The sequence below is a fragment of the Eptesicus fuscus genome, chromosome 7, assembly GCF_027574615.1.
Source record: "Eptesicus fuscus isolate TK198812 chromosome 7, DD_ASM_mEF_20220401, whole genome shotgun sequence".
NCBI lineage: Eukaryota > Metazoa > Chordata > Mammalia > Chiroptera > Vespertilionidae > Eptesicus > Eptesicus fuscus.
In genome coordinates this window covers 9,381,197-9,398,841 of record NC_072479.1, presented here as the reverse complement: position 1 = coordinate 9,398,841, position 17,645 = coordinate 9,381,197, and the positions used below count along the sequence as shown (strand labels likewise).

At 48.7% G+C, this 17,645-nt stretch overlaps 1 protein-coding gene across 1 annotated transcript in view; it reads right to left on the bottom strand.

The window, feature by feature from the left end:
* The window catches only part of SLC7A1 (solute carrier family 7 member 1), a 59,015-nt gene extending 41,873 nt beyond the window's left edge, over nucleotides 1-17,142 (bottom strand). The window contains exons 1-2 of the mRNA XM_054718735.1: nucleotides 16,934-17,142; nucleotides 7,985-8,137 (exon numbers count right to left, since the gene is read on the bottom strand). The gene's annotated coding sequence lies outside the window, so the exon portion shown is untranslated. The remainder of the gene's footprint in view (nucleotides 1-7,984; nucleotides 8,138-16,933) is intronic.
* Nucleotides 17,143-17,645: the final 503 nt, after the last annotated feature.

Sequence of the window (17,645 nt, the reverse complement as noted above, 5' to 3'; positions counted from 1 at the left end):
AATGTTTGTTTTCCGTGTCCCACTTTCCGTCTCTAAAAACAAATGATTAAAAAAGAATTTCAAGGGCATTTCTTTCCGCTCATCCCCTCCAAACCCATTTACTAAGTATCCTCACTTCCTGCCTTTTAACTTGCATTTCTGCCCGGGAATCATCCACTCTTCTTTGTTGATCTTTACGTGTATAATGTTGCTTCAAAACCCTTCTTCAAAGGAAAGGTCAAAGTGCGTGGCACAGACACCAAAGGTAGGTGGGAAAGGCGCCAGAGCTGGACCACCTGACCCAATGCCGCTCACACCCCCACCCAGAGAAGCCCCATCTCCCGGAGTCCCCAGGATCCTTTATCCAAGGGTTGTGTACTGAGTGTCCACTGCACACACACAGGTAGGAACTGCAGGCGACAGAAAAAGCAAGGTAGTCCCTGCCCTCCAGGGGCTTGTCGTTGAACAGCAGAGAAAGGACAGACACAAAAACATAGAAAAATATACAAAAACAGGGGAGAAAGAACATGAACAATAACCAAAAAGGGCATTTCCAAACATGAAGGACTTCATATAGATGGAGGTTTGGGCACCTGTAAATAAAAGTAGAGAATCTGGCCAACAAAGATGAAATATTTCAGAGATGATGGGGTTAGGACTGATGACAGACCGTAAGATTGCCCACGTAAACCAAGAGGCAATGTGAGCAGGTTTAGCCTAACTGTAGGACCTTCTTTTTCAGGGGGATGAAAGTAGGTGGGCAGAGATTGGCACTCTCTCTAGTTGGCTTCATCATAAAGGAATGGGCTTCTCGGCCAACTGCTTGTACCTTCACAGTATCTACAGAGGATCCCCCAGAAGGCAGCACTTGGGTAACTCGGTACTAGCACCTCATGCACCCAACCAGTAACTGCTGAATGAACGAATATAAGAACGAATGCCACACTTCCTGGCGAGCTTTGCTTTGAAATCTTATATAACGATACCGTCTCAGGGGTATCTTCACATTCCACGGCACTCACCACAGTCACAAAAGCTGTCTGCCATTTTACCGGTTTGCCAGCTGCTTATTTGCAGCAGGAATCACCAGAATCTGTGTGGGGCCTCCAGCAAGCATGTGAACAAAAACATCTGCCATCCCTCCCAATGAAGCACATGGTCCGATTCCCTCCCAACAAAGCACATAGTCAGATGCAGTTTGAGAAGAAAGGCTACCACCTCCCAAACTGAAGCCAAGCCAGTTCAGATACATTTTTCCAAGCCCCTTTGTGTAATAGCTGCAACTGTTCTTTAGTTATGGGAGCACTTAAACAAACATCTAAGAATACCACTATTTTCTTATTTATACATAAAAGTATTATTCAACCCTGCGCCAATTTCCCTTGATCTGTGCTGGAAGAAATCCCAGGGACGCCTTATCAAAACAATAAACTTAAAAAAAAAAAAAGATGACGACCTATATTTTCAAAAATACAGCACTGTATCCTGCCTCTAACTTAGGATAAATCCCCAGTATATTTTGAATTTTTACAAAGAAAACTAGATTTGCTTTGCCAATGTCAACTTTCCATGCTGCTAAAAGTCCCCAAATTTAGAATCTGCAAACAGATCAAGGGTAGCCACAATAAAGGCTGTATTAAGCTTTTGGATCTGCTATATGTACAAATTTAACCAAAAGTTTTTTTCCTTCCGATGCCTGAAAAGTTTAAATTCCAAATGGAGTCCATGTTCTTAGTACTAATTTTTTCAAACTTGGCCCAAAGGGATGTATTTCTGTCCTCATGGGGGGACACTGGTGCCAGCAATGGTCACCTGTCACTGCCTTGCAACTTCCTAAGAAGGACCTATCCCCCTTGAGAGCTGAAGAAATACTTCTTATTAATTCTCACCGACCATCATTAATGCTCAATGCTGCCTAATGCTCCGTGAATAAGGGCATAAAGTCCTGGTACTGGCAGTCAAGAAACAGGATGCTTTCTGCCGGCAGAAAGAACCACACCACGCACTCAGATGAGGTGGGCCAGTCCTCCATCAGCAGGGAGTTCATTAATGCCATTAACCTGGCCTTAAAATTAGCGTCACTGGCATTATGTCATTGTTTCTTGGGGCTCCAGTTCTCCCCATTTTCTAAAGGCTGACAGCAACAATACCAATTTCAGATCAAACATATACTTCGTGTAGCTGCAAAATGTCAGGCTTGGAAGGAACTGGGGGCTGGCCCTCAGAGGTCCCGAGTAAGGGAGAAATGGGCTAGAAGAAGACATCCCAGAAAGAGCACAGAAAACTCCAGGAATTCAGCTCCAAGTGGGGCTCCAAATTCAGACGAGAGGGCTGTGTCCATCCTGGGGCTGCAACTCACTTTACAATGACAACTTGCTCCTCTCTGAAATGCCAAAAACGTAAGAAATAGTATCTCAGTCAAACACGGTCTTCTCTGGCCAAGAGTCCTATCTTTGGGAAAGCTCGCAAGGCAATCTTTGTGAGCAGACATGTCCGCACAGCGCTGTTAGGAGATAACCCCAGCACCCCTGGCTCCGCCATGCTACCAATAAGGACATTCTTCCTGAGCCTCTTCCTTTTCACACCTTTGCTCCCGCTGGTTGTCAGTTTATCATCGGCTGTGGAAAGCACTGTTTGCTTTCTATTTATTCTAAAAACATTTGAGAATCCAGACAAGGGACAAGCTCTGACTTCCAAAGCTGGGTGGTAAATCTGTGGTTCGACCTGCCACAGCCTCCCAGAGTCTTACACCATGGTCACTCCTCCTCTCGGGATTGCCAGACTGGGAAGTCCCAAATCTTCGTCACCCCTCCTATGAACTCTCCGCCACCCCCAAACAAAAGCAAAGGTTTCCTTGGGACTGGCAGATCAGAACGTTCCCCTTCTCTGTAATATAACCCTTATCGGATTTCTGTCCACAGAGCAGATTTTTAAAGCATCTGAACTTGGGCTGCACAATTGAAGCCTTTTTTGCAAACCTGACTACTTGCCATCCTTTGTCTTCCTTTGAACCTTCTGTGAACTCAGCGCAAGGGCGTGTTCTTTTTATATACGCGCATCTTCATATCCAAATAAGAAGGCTCTCCCACCAAGGGGTCAGGTCTGATAAGGCAAATCTAAAGGGCTTGGGCAGAGTGCCCTTAACAGGGTGCCCCCTGTCGTCCCCAGGCTGGTCTAACCCAGAATTCAGAAAGCAGTGGTCCTTCAGCACCCCCTCGGATGGGCTCCGGTCTCAGCCCACCAAAAGCGGTTTAGTTCACAGAGTCATGTTTGCCCTTATTTCTGCATGTGTGCCTGATAGCAGGCAAGACCCCTCCCCTTCGCTCTCACACCTTTAGCATCACTTGTGTCTCTATCCCACTAGGCAGGCAGAGTGTGTGTCTCAGAGGAGGAAGGGAGAAGCAAAGGCAGGAGCTCTGGAAGGATTTTCCAAAAGAAACGTTTCTGGCAGAAGACGGCTCCTTTTAGAAGCACTCTACAGAAGGGCTTCATCCTAAATTCCAACGGGGGTTAACACGGGCCAGCTTGCTTTCTTTTCCCTTTGGTGGGGCCTGCATATATGTTTATGTGTATGGCTGTCTGATCCTTTTGAAAAGTAAACTCCCTCAAGCTTCCTCCCTGGTGAGATCGTTTGGGACTGAAACTTCTCAGGGCCTATCCCAATCTTCCAAAACCTCAGCAGGAGATGCCCCACACAAAAGGTTACTGTTGTCAAGGGCTGTTACCAGCCACCAGCTGCCCAGGGAGGAAGTTCCTGACCCCACCTGACCCCCAGGGGGCTGCATCCAGACCAGGAATGACCTGACGCAGCGCTGCTCACTGCCAGAGAGGCATGAGGAAATGTACAGCTCTGACTAGCATGGCTCTTCTGGAGTATTCCGAGGAAGGGGGAGGATCTGGACACTGGGCCCAGGGCCGTTTCTTTTAGTAGTAGCCTTGCTCAACATTTCTGGGCTGATATAGGCAAAGTGACACTTCTCAGTCAAAATCTTTGTCATCATCCTAAGACCAGACCTTCTGTTTCTACTACATCAGATTAGTGCTGTTCCCCACCCAGCGTCCATTTGTATAGTGTGGACACCAAACCACCCAAAGCTCTGTAGTGGATACAAAATCATGGAATGTCACCAATTTCCTGCTTTGGGCTGGAAATCCCAAAGGAAATAATATCCTAATGCAATGTCTTCCAAGTCTAAAAGCAAAAACTGCCTACTCGGTCTGGCCTAGGATCACATTAGTCCATGGACAGCCTGGTGGCGTAGAGGTCTCTGGACTCCTGGCCCGTGCCTACGTGAGGAGGAGGCAAGCCAGGGGGCACTCAGAGAGGAGGAGGTGTTGGGTCCCAGAAGGACCTCAGGGCCAGGCAGCAGGGGACAGAGGACTGCAGGCTGTAAGACCTTTCATCAAGCCATGTTCACCATATCCGGCTTCCCAGCACATTCATGAAACCTCCCTGCTCTATGGGTTACCCCTCGCCCTGCTCAGACAACCCACGAACACACATGGAGGGAGGGGGTTCCTTGCGCTAGACAGCAAAGCCTTCTCCTTTATAAGCTTTTTTCACACCTTAAAATGTGTCATTTCCTCCCCTGGCTGCTCTGCTGAACTATCAAGACACATTCCCTTGGCTGATGGATTTCCCTCTCTGCCAAGGTGAGTGTTATAAGCAGCACAATTATTCACAGGCCCAACTGCAAAGTTTCGCCCATGCAACGCACTGCTCATCTTAACACCTGGAGAGACAAATTAAAAATGTGAAAGTTCCTAGAGACTGAAAGGTGTAAACAAGGTGATTATAAGCTACCCTCTACATTTCCACATGAGGTGCCATAAATTAAACCTGATTTTCCCCAAGAAACCATGCTATGGTGGGACTTCATAAGGGTGCTACATGAAGAATGCAAAGTGTGAAAAGCCACCACCAGGCATAGATGAAGCGCATGATCAGTCCCACCCATGCCGACCACACCCTGACCCCACCATCCAAAGCTCTCCCCAGAAGTTCTAGTCCCGGCTCTCCACCCTTTACAGAAGGGTCACGAGTTCCACATTTTGAAGAACAATGTCAATGATGTTTCCATGTCACTTAACAGAAAGCCTTCTAATGAGCATACGAATTAATGAACCAGACAACCCAGTAAAAATAAAAATCATATACAACTGAATGTAGTAACACTCCATTCCCATTACTTCTCCCCACTTCCTCCCCTGGGAGAAAGTACAAGAATTCCATTTAGATCACGGAATTTCGGGAGCCTTCCGACACTTTCAGAACCTTTTCCGTAAAGCACTTGGGGAAGCAGGACCAGTGTCTGCTTTTCAGACGTCTCTTACCTCAAATTTCCCAGTGCAAACATACACACGAGGCACAAAGCTTTTAACTGAATGACCGACAAATGAAGCCAAGTTCTTCCCTGACTATTCAAAAGCAGGTCTCCCCTGTTGGCAGAGTCCAGCACTCCTGGGACCCAGGTGGGCCTGCCTTGTTACCTTTAGCCATTCATCCCTATTACCCAGAACCCAATGTACGAGTAAGTAAACCGTATGCAGGCTTAACCGTATGCAGTGTGTATGCATGTCCTGGCCCAGGTTGTTTAAAGACATCTGAAGTTTGACTTTAGGATTTGAAAGACCCTATTACATTATGTAAATTATTGAACTTATAGCTCACTAAAATGTATTTTCTCTATCCTTAACGCCTGCCTGTTTTTCCATGTCTGTCCAATCCATGTGTATATCTACCTATATGCTTTTTAGATACAGATGGAGAGATGGCAATAATGAAGAGGCAAATCACAAAAGTCGCCCAAGATGCACTATACGGAGAAAATGTCTCCTGCTTTGTGTGCTAAATTTCCAAAAAAAAAAAAAAGCACGACATGGTTAGTCTTGTCCCTGGGTTTACACATTTTTTTACCAGTGTACAGTTTGCATGTGCAGGTCCAGGCCTTTCATGAGGTCTAGACCTAGAAGGTATGTGGCCCTCAGGGCACAAAGTTTTCAAGGAGTCTTTCCATGACCAGACAAGCAATAAAGTCCTGTAAGCTCCAGACAGTCTAGCAGCAATTACAGAAGAAGGGCAGAGGACTACGATTTCTGAGTCATCCACTCATTTAAATTTGGGGCAGGGCTGCTTAAGTGTGGAGGGAAAGCTCCACTCCCTCTCTCATGGCTCCCAGGGAGGGCCTCCTCTTCAGGGCAAATGGTGTTTCCTTACTACACAGCCACACACCTAGTGGGAGAGACCCCTGCTGGGGTTTTTAGGGGCCAGCTGGGGTGTCAGAGCCAGCCAACCCAGGACGTTCCACATTCATCTCCCACCAACTCAAAAGCTCTCCAGGGTGATTCCTCAAGAACTCCCTTGCAGATCCTCAGGCAAGATGTTAACAGGCCTGCAGCCAGAGCAACAGGAAAGTGCCCGAATTTGTATGGAATATGTTCCAGCCACGGCCCCCATGCCCAGGCTCTGCCCCCACTCAAAATCGCCCAAGGAAGCTATGCACTCACCTCACCAGACCACAGACCCAAGAGAGTCTTTCAGTAACTAGGCCCAAATCCTAGGGGAAATTATCTGATAATTTTTCCAAATTCTGATTGTATCAAACTCAGCTGAACTAGGGAGACATTCTTCCCAGTTCAGTACAGATTACTCAAAAAATTAAGGAATGTTTTTGCCTAATGCCTCCCAACATTGCCATTTAGGGAAAAAGACATGTCTTCCAACAAAAGCTGTTTTTTAAAAAAAAAACACTAGCTGCTAAAACATTAAGTTTGTAGATTCAAGGGGACATGTTATATAATGACAATGACAAAGTATCCCTTATTTCACAGAATATTAGCATAACAACAGCATAAAATCAAGTTTTGGAGGAATCTTCTCAAATACTAATAGTGGTGATGATATTAATAACTTAGAGATAAATTTTTAGGAGACTGTAAATTAAGTATCCTGAATTCTTACACTAAGTTTATTTTCATTGAGAAGTATAGTAAATAAAAGAAGCTTATGAGAAACAAGGACAGAGATTTGCAGGTTTTAATAAAGGAGGCAAGTTATCTGATTCTAGTTGTTAGGTCCCTGTGCTCTTGTTCTGTAGAATCAATTCCCTTTATTTACAATTATTTTCAGAATTATACACATAGCCTTGTTAAAGAATATTTGTTTTCTAAGCAAGACAAAAAGCCGTCCAAACACTTCTTTCTGTGTAAATACATGTATCGCATTAAGATAACACTCAATAGGAAAAATTCCATCCAAATATTTTTCACTTTGAACAGTAAAGATTTTCCTATTAGATCAAATGTCCTTTGAAAATGCCATTTCTATTAGCTACCAAATTTTCCATCATGGAGGTGTCATAATTTCCCAACAGGTCTTTCTAAATGCTTAACACAATATAAAAACACAAAAGAGAGACATAGTTAATTATAACATTGTCAGGTCTAGATTTAGGACCTCAATAAAAAATTTTTTTTTAAAAAAAGGAAAATATCAACTCACCAACTCACACTCCGGGCAGTGGACATTGACATCAACACAGTCACATCGTCACCATGCCACAGTAGGTCTACTGTGAATCTCCCTTTATAAGCCCCACTCCCCCTTTGATCTAAGAGAACATTGTCTGCACAGAACAATTTCAATTTCCCTTCTCTTCAGGAAAGGAAATGTTTGCACTTCAAAGGGTTTCTTTGAAGAAGAGCCCTGCCATCCTGGCCCGTCCAGGTTAGGCGTTCCGTGCCCCAGCAGGGTGTGCACAGCCTGGGCGGCTGTCCGCCGCAGTCCCTCTCAAGGCCAGCTCCTTCAAGGGGAGGGTCTGGTGCAGGGGGAGAAAAAACAAACACCTGGAAAAATACTTGAGGCTTTTGATCACGACCTTCAGAGGTCTCTTTTCATACACAATGTGCATTACCAGCTCAGGGAAACTGAGATACCGATGACTGGGAGCCGTGGACAACGCAACAGCAGTTTCTAAGAAAAAATCGTTCCCGAAACAAGACTCACTCAGCGAAGATCCTTTTCTGACCAGAAAAAGTGGAGCCCCACTCAGTTCTTGCAGGTGATGGCAAAGGGGATGGCCTTCGGACAGGAAAGGCAGAGGAAGAGCCACACTTCAAACACAGTTCTTAAATCGTCCCCTGGGAAATGGAGCAGTCACTAACAAAAAACAAAATTCACAACTTAGAATTTCACCTCTTCTTTCTCCACTGGCCCACGGGTATGGGGCCAAGAGGGTAACAAAGGAGCATTAAATAATTATGAGATGTTTGCCAAGAGCCATCTGTGTTTCTCCCGACCAAGGACCCATGCCCATCCTTGCCCTTTGTAAGTCTCGGGAGCGAGGGGTATAGACCAGACAAGAGAGGACCTGCAACACTTCTCAGGTCTTGAACAAGTTCTGGGTATTTAATAATGACCTACACCCTGCCCCACCTGCGGTCATTCAGTTCCCTTGCTGAGGTGGGCAGCCGTCCAAGTGGTGGGCAGGGGCATGAAGTTGGGTTGGCTCAATCAGGAGCCCTCTCTTCCCCACAGCCCCGTACTGGCTCTGGGCTGCTGCCTGGGTGTGTGAGTGCAGATTAGTGACCAGAACACCCTGAGCTGGGTCTTCCAGCACCTTTCACAAGCTCTCCGCCTGGCACAGCACTAGCTTTTGTGCTGGAATTGAGTGCTTTTCTCTTCTTCTTCTTTTACTTTTTCTGTACAAATTTTTCACAACGAGCATTCTAAGTTTTAGAAATATTTTTTTTTCTTAAGGAGGCTTTTGAGATAGAAATACCTGACCATAGTTCATTCCTTAGAAGTTTATACTCCCACCAAAAAAAAACAAACACCAAATATATGGTAGTAAACTGAAAGTTGAATATGGACTGTGGGCTAGATAACAATGCTGACCCAATGTTAAATTTCCTGACTTTGATTCTGTGCTGTGGTTTAGGAAAAACAAATCTATGTGTGGAGATAGATCAATCAATAGAAAGAAAGAATGAAAAACTGGTGAATTTGAGAAAAGGGTCTACAGGAATTCCTTGTACTACACACCTGCAGTGTTTAAGTCTGAAATGTTATCCGAAAGAAAGTTGAGAGAGCTCTTCCCGTAAGCTGCCCGAGGTGACCTCTGAAAATGATTTTCTATTCACTTGACTTAGAAAACCCCAAAAATCATGCAAATTAAGAGGTTCAATGCTTCATATTCACTTTAAGAACACCCATGAAACCTCACAGGCCATCAAGGTTATGCATATACAAAAGCCACCAGGTATCTGAAGGATGTCACTTTACAGAAGCAATGTGTGCCATTCCGTTGTTACAATGGTGGGGGTGGGAGGGAAGGATAGGTGTACCCAGGTCAAACAGTAGGGCTGCACACAGGGTTCGTGGCACTTTGCAGGCCAGAAGGAAGTGACAAGAAATATTCAAAGTAATGAAAAGCAAGGTCTGACAACCAAGATTACTCTACCCAGCAAAGCTATCATTTAAAATTGAAGGTCAGATAAAGAGCTTCCCGGACAAGAAAAAGGTAAAGGAGTTCATCACCACCAAAGCAGTATTACATAAAATGTTAAAAGGTCTTCTTTAAAAAGAAGAAAAAAAAAGATAAAAAGTATGAACAATAAAATGACAATAAATACATATCAACAATTGAATTTAAAATTCAAATTAAACAAAGGAATCTAAAGAAAAAAATAAACTGATGAATAAAATAGAACCAGAGTCATTAAACAGGCTGATGCATCTCAAAGGGAAGAGGGAAAGAGGGACAGGAAGAAATTAACCAAAGAACTTATATACATACTAGAGGCCCAGTGCACAAAATTTCATGCCCTGGAGGGGGGCGTTCCTCAGCCCGGCCTGTGCCCTCTCACAGTCTGGGACCCCTCGCTCCTTACCACCCACCTGCAGCGGAGGCTGGAGAGGCTCCCCCCGCTGCTGCTGCACACTGACCACCAGGGGGCAGCTCCTGCATTGAGCGTCTGCCCCTTGGTGGTCAGTGCGTGTCATAGTGACCGGTCATTCTGCCATTCGGTCGATTTGCATATTAGCGTTTTATGATATAGGATATGCAAAACTCATGGATACAGACAACAGGCCTGGGGTAGGGCAAGATCTGGGTGGAGAAAAGCAATAGGGGGCTGGGGTGGGGTGGGGTGGGGTGGGGAGAAAGGACATCTGTAATACTCTCTGAACAATCAAGATTTTTTAAAAAGAGTGCTGAATTTTGCTACACATGGTTAAAAATGCAGAGACCAATGCTGAACTGCAGGGTTCATTGAGCTCATCCAGGTGAACAAAGCTCCCAAGAGGTAACACAGAACTTACAGAGCTCATGGGGGGATCAGCTCATACAGGAGCTCTCCCTGCCACATGGAGATGATCCTCACTGAAAAAAAGCATATGGTCCCTAAACCAGAAGAGGAGGTTGCACAGAAGAAAAACTGAAGAAACAAAAATATATGGCTCAGGAGTAAATTCAACATAAAATAAATGCTAACAAAAGTAAAAAAAAAAAAAAAAGGGGGGGGGGGGAGAAAGTAGGTTGAAAGGTAGGGAGGGGTGGGCCTGCTGGGAGTCGCCCCAGCAGAGACGGCCCATGCGTTGTGAGGAGGTCAGGAGGAACTTCCCCACCTCCCCACGCGACAGCGATCAGCAAGGTAGCGGTCTGAGGGCAGGGCCACGCCTCTAGCACTGGTCCTGAAAAGGATGGAGTATAGTCTGGAAGCCACTTTTCCCTACAGAGTCCAGCTCCCACAAGATCCTTGCACAGGGCTGTCCCCACGTGGAGAGGACCACGTGTAGAAAAGTGGAACTGGGCTCCCTGGGGCCTGGGCAGGAAGTCCCCCATCCAGCGTGACTCTGGGAATGTGAGTGCCAAACTACTGACCCACAAAGAATGCCGTGCAGCCTCTCTCACACATGCCCGCTCCGGGTTCCGGCCACCGCCCAGCACCACTGTCCCAGGGACATGGTGCCAGCTGTACCCAGAGCTCTGCTGCTGGGGCTCAGGGAGGAAAGACCTGCGTTCAAAGACCACAGAGAACTGGACAGGGGGGAAAAGAAGGGCGCTGTCCAGCGGCAGAGCAGCAGGCCCCTGCACTTCCCAGACTCACTCAGTGAGGAGGAGGCGGGTGGGGCAAGGGCCTTCAGGTTCCTACGCTGAAACCTGGGTGCCCAGCCCCGCCCCATGCACATGGCGTGCAGAACACGGTCCCAAGGAGGCCGAGGTCCCCGGTGAGGCCGAGGCCCCCGGTGAGGCTGATGCCCATGGCCCTACAGCACACTTGGTGGGTAGGACTCAGGCCAGGCCCCCAGGTTCAACTCCTTGCTCTGCCACTCACTACCTACCTGTGTGCCTGCAGGCAGCTTACATCACTTCAGTGCCTCTGTGTCCCCGTCAGTCCAAACAGCAGCCCCAACCTCCTCAGAGGTGGCGAGGACTAAATGGAAACAAAGTGCTGAGTACACAATGAGTCCTAAGCTTGCGCTTGTGATTCCTGATCTCCACCAGCCCAGGGCGCTCCCTTCCTTCCCATATGTGTACAAGACTCTGGTTAATGGTGCTTGGTAGGCAGATCAGAAGACACGAGAAACAAAACACATCTGCACGCCAACTTTACAAGATCAATTCCAGCACCTTCATCGCAGGTAGGGAGGGAACAGAACAGTGTGGAGAAATACGGTGAGACAATGTTTTGCTGCCCTCCCTTCTCCCTGCTGCCCCCAGTAATGCACCCCCATCTCAAGGCACTAGAGGACTGCACGTTACCACCTCCCAGAAGGAGGAATCAGGTGGAAAACAGAGATGGCCCTAGGTATGGGGCTTTGATTTTTAAACCCAAAGCCCTCAGGGTAATTTGGACAAAATGGCTGGGGGTCAGGATGACTATGACGAGGCAAACACGCCCCAAAAAATACACAAACACACACTTTCCCACACACACGCGCAGGCAAGCACTAAGCATGGGGCTGAGAGATCTCCTTTCCAGAGGTTCAAGAGGCCCAACCCAAGATATGTGGATCTGAGACCTCAGGGAACCTAAACCCCACACTCAGGGGGGAATCTGGTTCCAAAGAGAGAACAGCTTCGGGGTCATCAGGGCAGTCAAAGCCAACACAGCCCCAGAGACTGTGCTCCCCCCTCCCGTGTCCCCCTCCCCCACTGTGGCCAAAAGGCCACAGGAAGCCCTCCATGATCTCAACTGTGAAAGGTCAGTGGTAAAGAGAGCCCTCCAGGCCTCCAGGGGACAATGTACAAGATAGGGCCACATCCAGAGATCCTGGACCGAGATCAGCAGAGGATCAATGTCTGGCAGGACACGGCCCCTGCAATGCAGACACAACAAGGTAATGGGACTACATGTTAACACCTTGGCAAAATGGGCTAGCAAGATAAAGTTGTTATAAATATGATTTCTCTCCACATCTAAATCAAAGAACTGAGCTCCTTCCAGTATAACAGCTAACGTTTATATCAAGCACTTAATCTGTGCCAGAAGCTGTGTTAAGTGTGTAACTGGATTACCTCACTCCTATAAAGAAAGCACTAGAAGTCAATTATTATGCAAGCAACATGGAAAAGTTAAACGTGGCTCTGAGGGAGATCTTAGAACAGGCACTCCTCCTTTAAGTGGAGCCCAGTTTGAGATCCACCCTTTCTGCGGGAAGGCCTACGCCATCTCCTCCGCCCCAATCATGCATGGCCCTGTGAGCAGCTCAGGCTGGCCACACCGAGCCGAGGCTACTGCCGGCAGCTCAGACCGGCACTGATGTTCTCTACATTGCAGAGCCCACTGTGCATGGAGCACGCGGGCCGCGTAGGACCTGCTCTTAAACAAGTGGAAACATGTTTGATTGTTCTCACAGCCAAGAACCGAAGGAATCTTGTTAAGAAAGCACTACAGGAGGAATACAGAATGTTAAGGCCCAAAACTGCCATCCCCTCTCCACACAAAAACACAAAAGAGAAAGGTCCATCCAGGAACAAGGAAGAGATGATGCACAAATGTACCCGATCCTACTCAGGGAAGGAAGGCTCTTCCTCCTATCTCCATGTAATCCCTCTCACCTTAGCCTTCAGAGGTTTCCCTGCGCTGGACTTCTAAATTGCCATCATCAGAACAGTAGGCTTATTTCATGAAAGAACATATTTCATGAAAGGAATCTAAATGTATTGACCTAGTCTAGTCCCTTTAACCTTCACAGAATCCTCCCCAATCTACGGTCTCAAGGACTTTCTGGAGGCTGCGCTCAGAGACAGCGCAAAGCCTAAGGCTGCACTGACCCCGGCACAGGTACCGCCTGCCCTTGGCTCCTAGACGCGTCCTTGTCCCACGGCAGCTCCTCTCAGCACACTGAAGCCGTGAAGGCCTCTTCCCTCAGCACGCCACTCTAACTCCAGGCCTTGCAGCAAATGTATAATAACAATAACCGGGGCGGGGGGGAAGAGGGGGAGCTAAATGGAGGTCACTGGGTGTAGCAGGATGGGTGAGCCTTATGCCAGAATCTACTCTGCTGTCCAGAAATGGCATTCCTACAGCCTATGTTTCTGGGATGAACAAATTCTGAGCGACATGTAAGGTACATGCTTCACCCACAGCTTGGCGGACACTGGGTGTCTGAAGGAGTGCCTTTGGAGTGAAACGAACATAGTTAGTTGCCCACTGAATTGTTCAACCAGTTTGCTGCTTGTTCTTCTAGCAGATTCCCAGGTGGCAAGCACATTAATCCTTCCGTGATAAATTATAACTCCCTTGGAACTGCAGGGGTATTTTCAAAACTGCTTTGGAGTTGTGGTGTGGGGTGAACAGGGATTATGGAGAAAGAAAAAGAGAATTCCTATAGTTTACAAGGCAGATGTTCTGCCACTGAAGATCCTACTACTATATTTCTTGACTAGAAGACACCTAAAACTTGGGGTGGATGAAACCTTGGCCTGGGATCCAATGCCCATTGCCTAAGGCCCAAGAAACCCCTTGAAGGTGGTCCTGAAGGCCCAGAAATGAAAAAGCAGATACACCCCGTGCCTTCAGAATCCCAAGTGGCAAGGGGTCTCTATCCTGACAACAGGACAAACCCACCACCAAGCTAGCCACTAAGGGCGGCAGCGGAGCAGAGGGAGGCTGCAGGCACTGGGGGAACCTCTGGTCAGGCATGAGGAGGCATGAAAGTTCGGTGAGAAAAAGAATGCCTCCAATCTGGGGCAGGTGGCTTCCAGGCACCGCCTAGGAAGGGCCCCAACAGGGTAGATCTCCTTCAGCCCTGTCCCTTGAGGGTGGAGTGGCAGTTATGACTTCAGTCCTTCCCCGCCTGCCCTTTCCTCAGCTTCCCCCATCTTGCTAATGTGGCAATTTTACTCCTCTTAGCCTCAGAGTAGACCTCATTCACACCTCACAGGGATCCCACTGGCCAATCCTGTTGAGTCTACCTTTAAAATCTACAGGGGAGCAGAATCCAACCTCCTCGCATGTCTACCCGAGTCCAAACTGCCCTCACCTCTCACCAAAACTACTTACGGCCACTCTCTCCTGTGCAGAAAGAGCCTAGAGAAGGTTTTATTCCAGAATTAGTTGCAAGTCTCTGAACGGGCCTCCCTGCTTCCATATCTGCCCCTCCCCCTTCTCTCTTCCCTACACAGGGCTGAAGTCATCATGAGAGCCTCCAATGGTTCCCTACCCTCACTCAAAGGAAAAGCAAAGGCCTCGTGGCCTCGGGGACCCACGGTGGTAGAGGGCCCCGATCACACAGAAGAGCACTAGGTGCCCTGGTGGTGTGGCTCAATTGGTTGGAGCATGGTCCCGTACACCGAAAGGTGGCAGGTTCGATTCCCGGTCAGAGCACATGCCCAAGTTGCAGGTCCCTGGTTGGGGCAGGTATGGGAGGTAACCGATGTTTCTCACATCAATGTTTCTCTCTCTCTCTCTCTTTCTCTCTTTCTTCCTCTTTCTCTCTCAATTCATGCCCGCCCCCTCTCTTCCTCTCTCCAAAATCAATTTTAAAAAAAACTTTAATAAAAATAAAGAAAAACACTAGGGCCCCATCACAGGTCCCACTTGGAGTGAGGACCAAGGGCCAGGTAGAATGATGAAAGTGCCTCTGGCCCAGACAACAGCAGGCAAGATTTCTCTCCGTAACAAAAATACACTTAATGCCTGTTTCAAATCTGCCCTCCAAATACATAGTTAGTAATGAACAGGGATTGGACACCTTTTGACAATCCAATGTGGAGTCACTGTCAGCCATGACAGTTATGTCAAGTGGCAATATGCCCCCACAAACTTCTGTGAGTGACTCTTTTCAGGGATGCTCCCTTGCTCACGACAGGGATTAATTCAATTAGATATTAGACAGGGATTAATTCAATTAGATGCTGGGCCCTCCAACATCGTTACTGGCCTTAGTAGAAAGACACTAACTAGACTAGAAAAAAACAGTAAAACATGCATTTAATCCTATCAAGGAATAGAACCTTCTACCAAATGTAATTAGAATTCAAGCTCCTGAAGTCAGCAATCTTGTCCTTCAAGCCTTTTTTTCCTTCTAAAGCAAATAATTATAACACCTAAGAGCACCCATGTGGCTCAAATCCAGATTCAACCATGTGAGTACATTTCTGATCTCTATTAAATTTTGTCCTGTTTGTTTAATCAAACTCCTGTGACATCCTTTAAATTTTATGTACAATGATTAAACATAACCTTAATATGCTAAACCTTTAAAAAACTATTTTGTTCCATTGTTGACTTTATCCCCTAAATTTCTGATTGTGACTTAAATAAGACCTTCTGTTTTAAATACAGAAGGATGTGTTCATATAAAAACAATAATTTCCACTGAAACCAACTAAAAATATCAGGGAGATAACCCTACCATGGTTTCTTTATAGCTGAACCAAACATAAAAGGCAAGAAATGTTAAGACAAATCATAAGTAACGTAAGGATTCATACTAAACACAATTAGGAAATTGAGCCGGAGGCTAATATATGCAGTCCTACCGGTTAAATTTTTAAGAGCACATTTTAGGGACTACACCTCAGGCTGAACCCCCAACCATCTCCTCCTGGAACTAAATCTGGAGTAAATCCATCTCCAGGGGACTTCCACGGGAGAGCCTGACCCTGCACACCCAGAAGCAGAGTCTTCTTCCAGAAGGCACAGGTCTGGCTGTGCTGCCCACAGTCAAACAGGACTCGCGGCTGGTCCCACGCGCACCGAGAAGGCGAAGGGGCTGGAGCACGCGGCGGGGAGCCGCCGGACAGCTGCTCCGCGCACACGTCCTGGAAGGAACGCCCGACCTGCGCGGCAAGAACCCGCCGGGGAGACCTGGGCGTTAGGAAGCCGGAAGCACTTCCTCCAGCCCCGAACCCGGGATGCTATCAGAACTCGGCCTTTCCAGGCCAAGTCCGGAGCCCACCCAGAGGGGCCCTGCCTGGGAAACCCCGGGGCCCCAAGTGAGGGGTGCACACAGGCCGGGGCGCTTCCGGAGTTTCAGGGGAGAAGAGCGGGGAGTCGCGGCCAGCGTGCGGGGCTCCCCCCGCCGGCCACCTGCCGCAGGACCACCCTCGGGGCCGCCGGGGGCCGGGCGCCCGTGGCGGATGTCGCGTCGCGGACCTCGTGGCGGGTCGCCGTGCTGTGCCCGCGCCACGCACGAGTGTCGCCGGAAGCTGAGCCGGCCCGAGCCGGCCCGCCCCTGCCCGTACACCACCCGGCGTCCCCGCGCGGCGCCAGGTGCCCGCGCTCCTAACGCGGGGTTGCATCATGCGCCACGCCGCGCCTGAGGGACGCCAAACGGACTAAAATGGCGCGCACCGCCCTGCCCGGGCCACGCGGAGGATGCCCGCGGAGGATGCCCGCGCCCAGGGTGAGAGGCCCGGGCCGCCCTCCCACGGCCCCACGCGCCCGGGGCCCAAGGTGACCCGGCCCCGGAGCTGCCCTGGGCGGCGGGCCGGGCACTCACCGAGCCGGCGGACGCGGGACGCAGGGTGGCTGAGGCTCGGAAGGCAGGCGCGGGGAGCTGGCGCGGTGACGCCGTTAGCGGAGCCGGCGGCCGCGGGGACCGCTCACACCTGCCTGCGCGGACTGAATGGAGCGGCGGCGAGACCCGCGCCCGGTTTCCTCAGCCGCGCGCCCGCCTCGGACCTGGCAGCCCCGGCCGCGCGGTCACGTCACCAGCGCACCAATGAGAGCGACACGGGCCGGCGGGAGCGGGAGGGCGCGCGGTGGGAGGTGGCGCCATCCGGGTTTTCCCTCCTCGCGGAACCACCGTCGCCCCGCCCCGCGGAAAAAAGGTTTGTTGCCTTTTCCCCGCAGGCGGGCGGCCGCAACCTGAGGTCCGCTGCTGCCCAGACCCTGCGGGCGTGGGCGGAGCACCGTGCCCAGCCCTGACCAGCGAGCCCACCAGCCAACACCGGTTTTCTTTTTCCAAAAGTAAAAGAGATGGGAGGCACTTAAATGGGTTTTAAAAGATTATTAGGCAAATGCCTTTCTTTTCTTTCATTGTTGTGCCCTTGCTTTTTTTTTTTTTTTTTTAATATATTTTATTGATTTTTTACAGAGAGGAAGAGAGAGGGATAGAGAGTTAGAAACATCGATGAGAGAGAAACATAGATCAGCTGCCTCTTGCACACCCCCTACTGGGGATGTGCCCGCAACCAAGGTACATGCCCTTG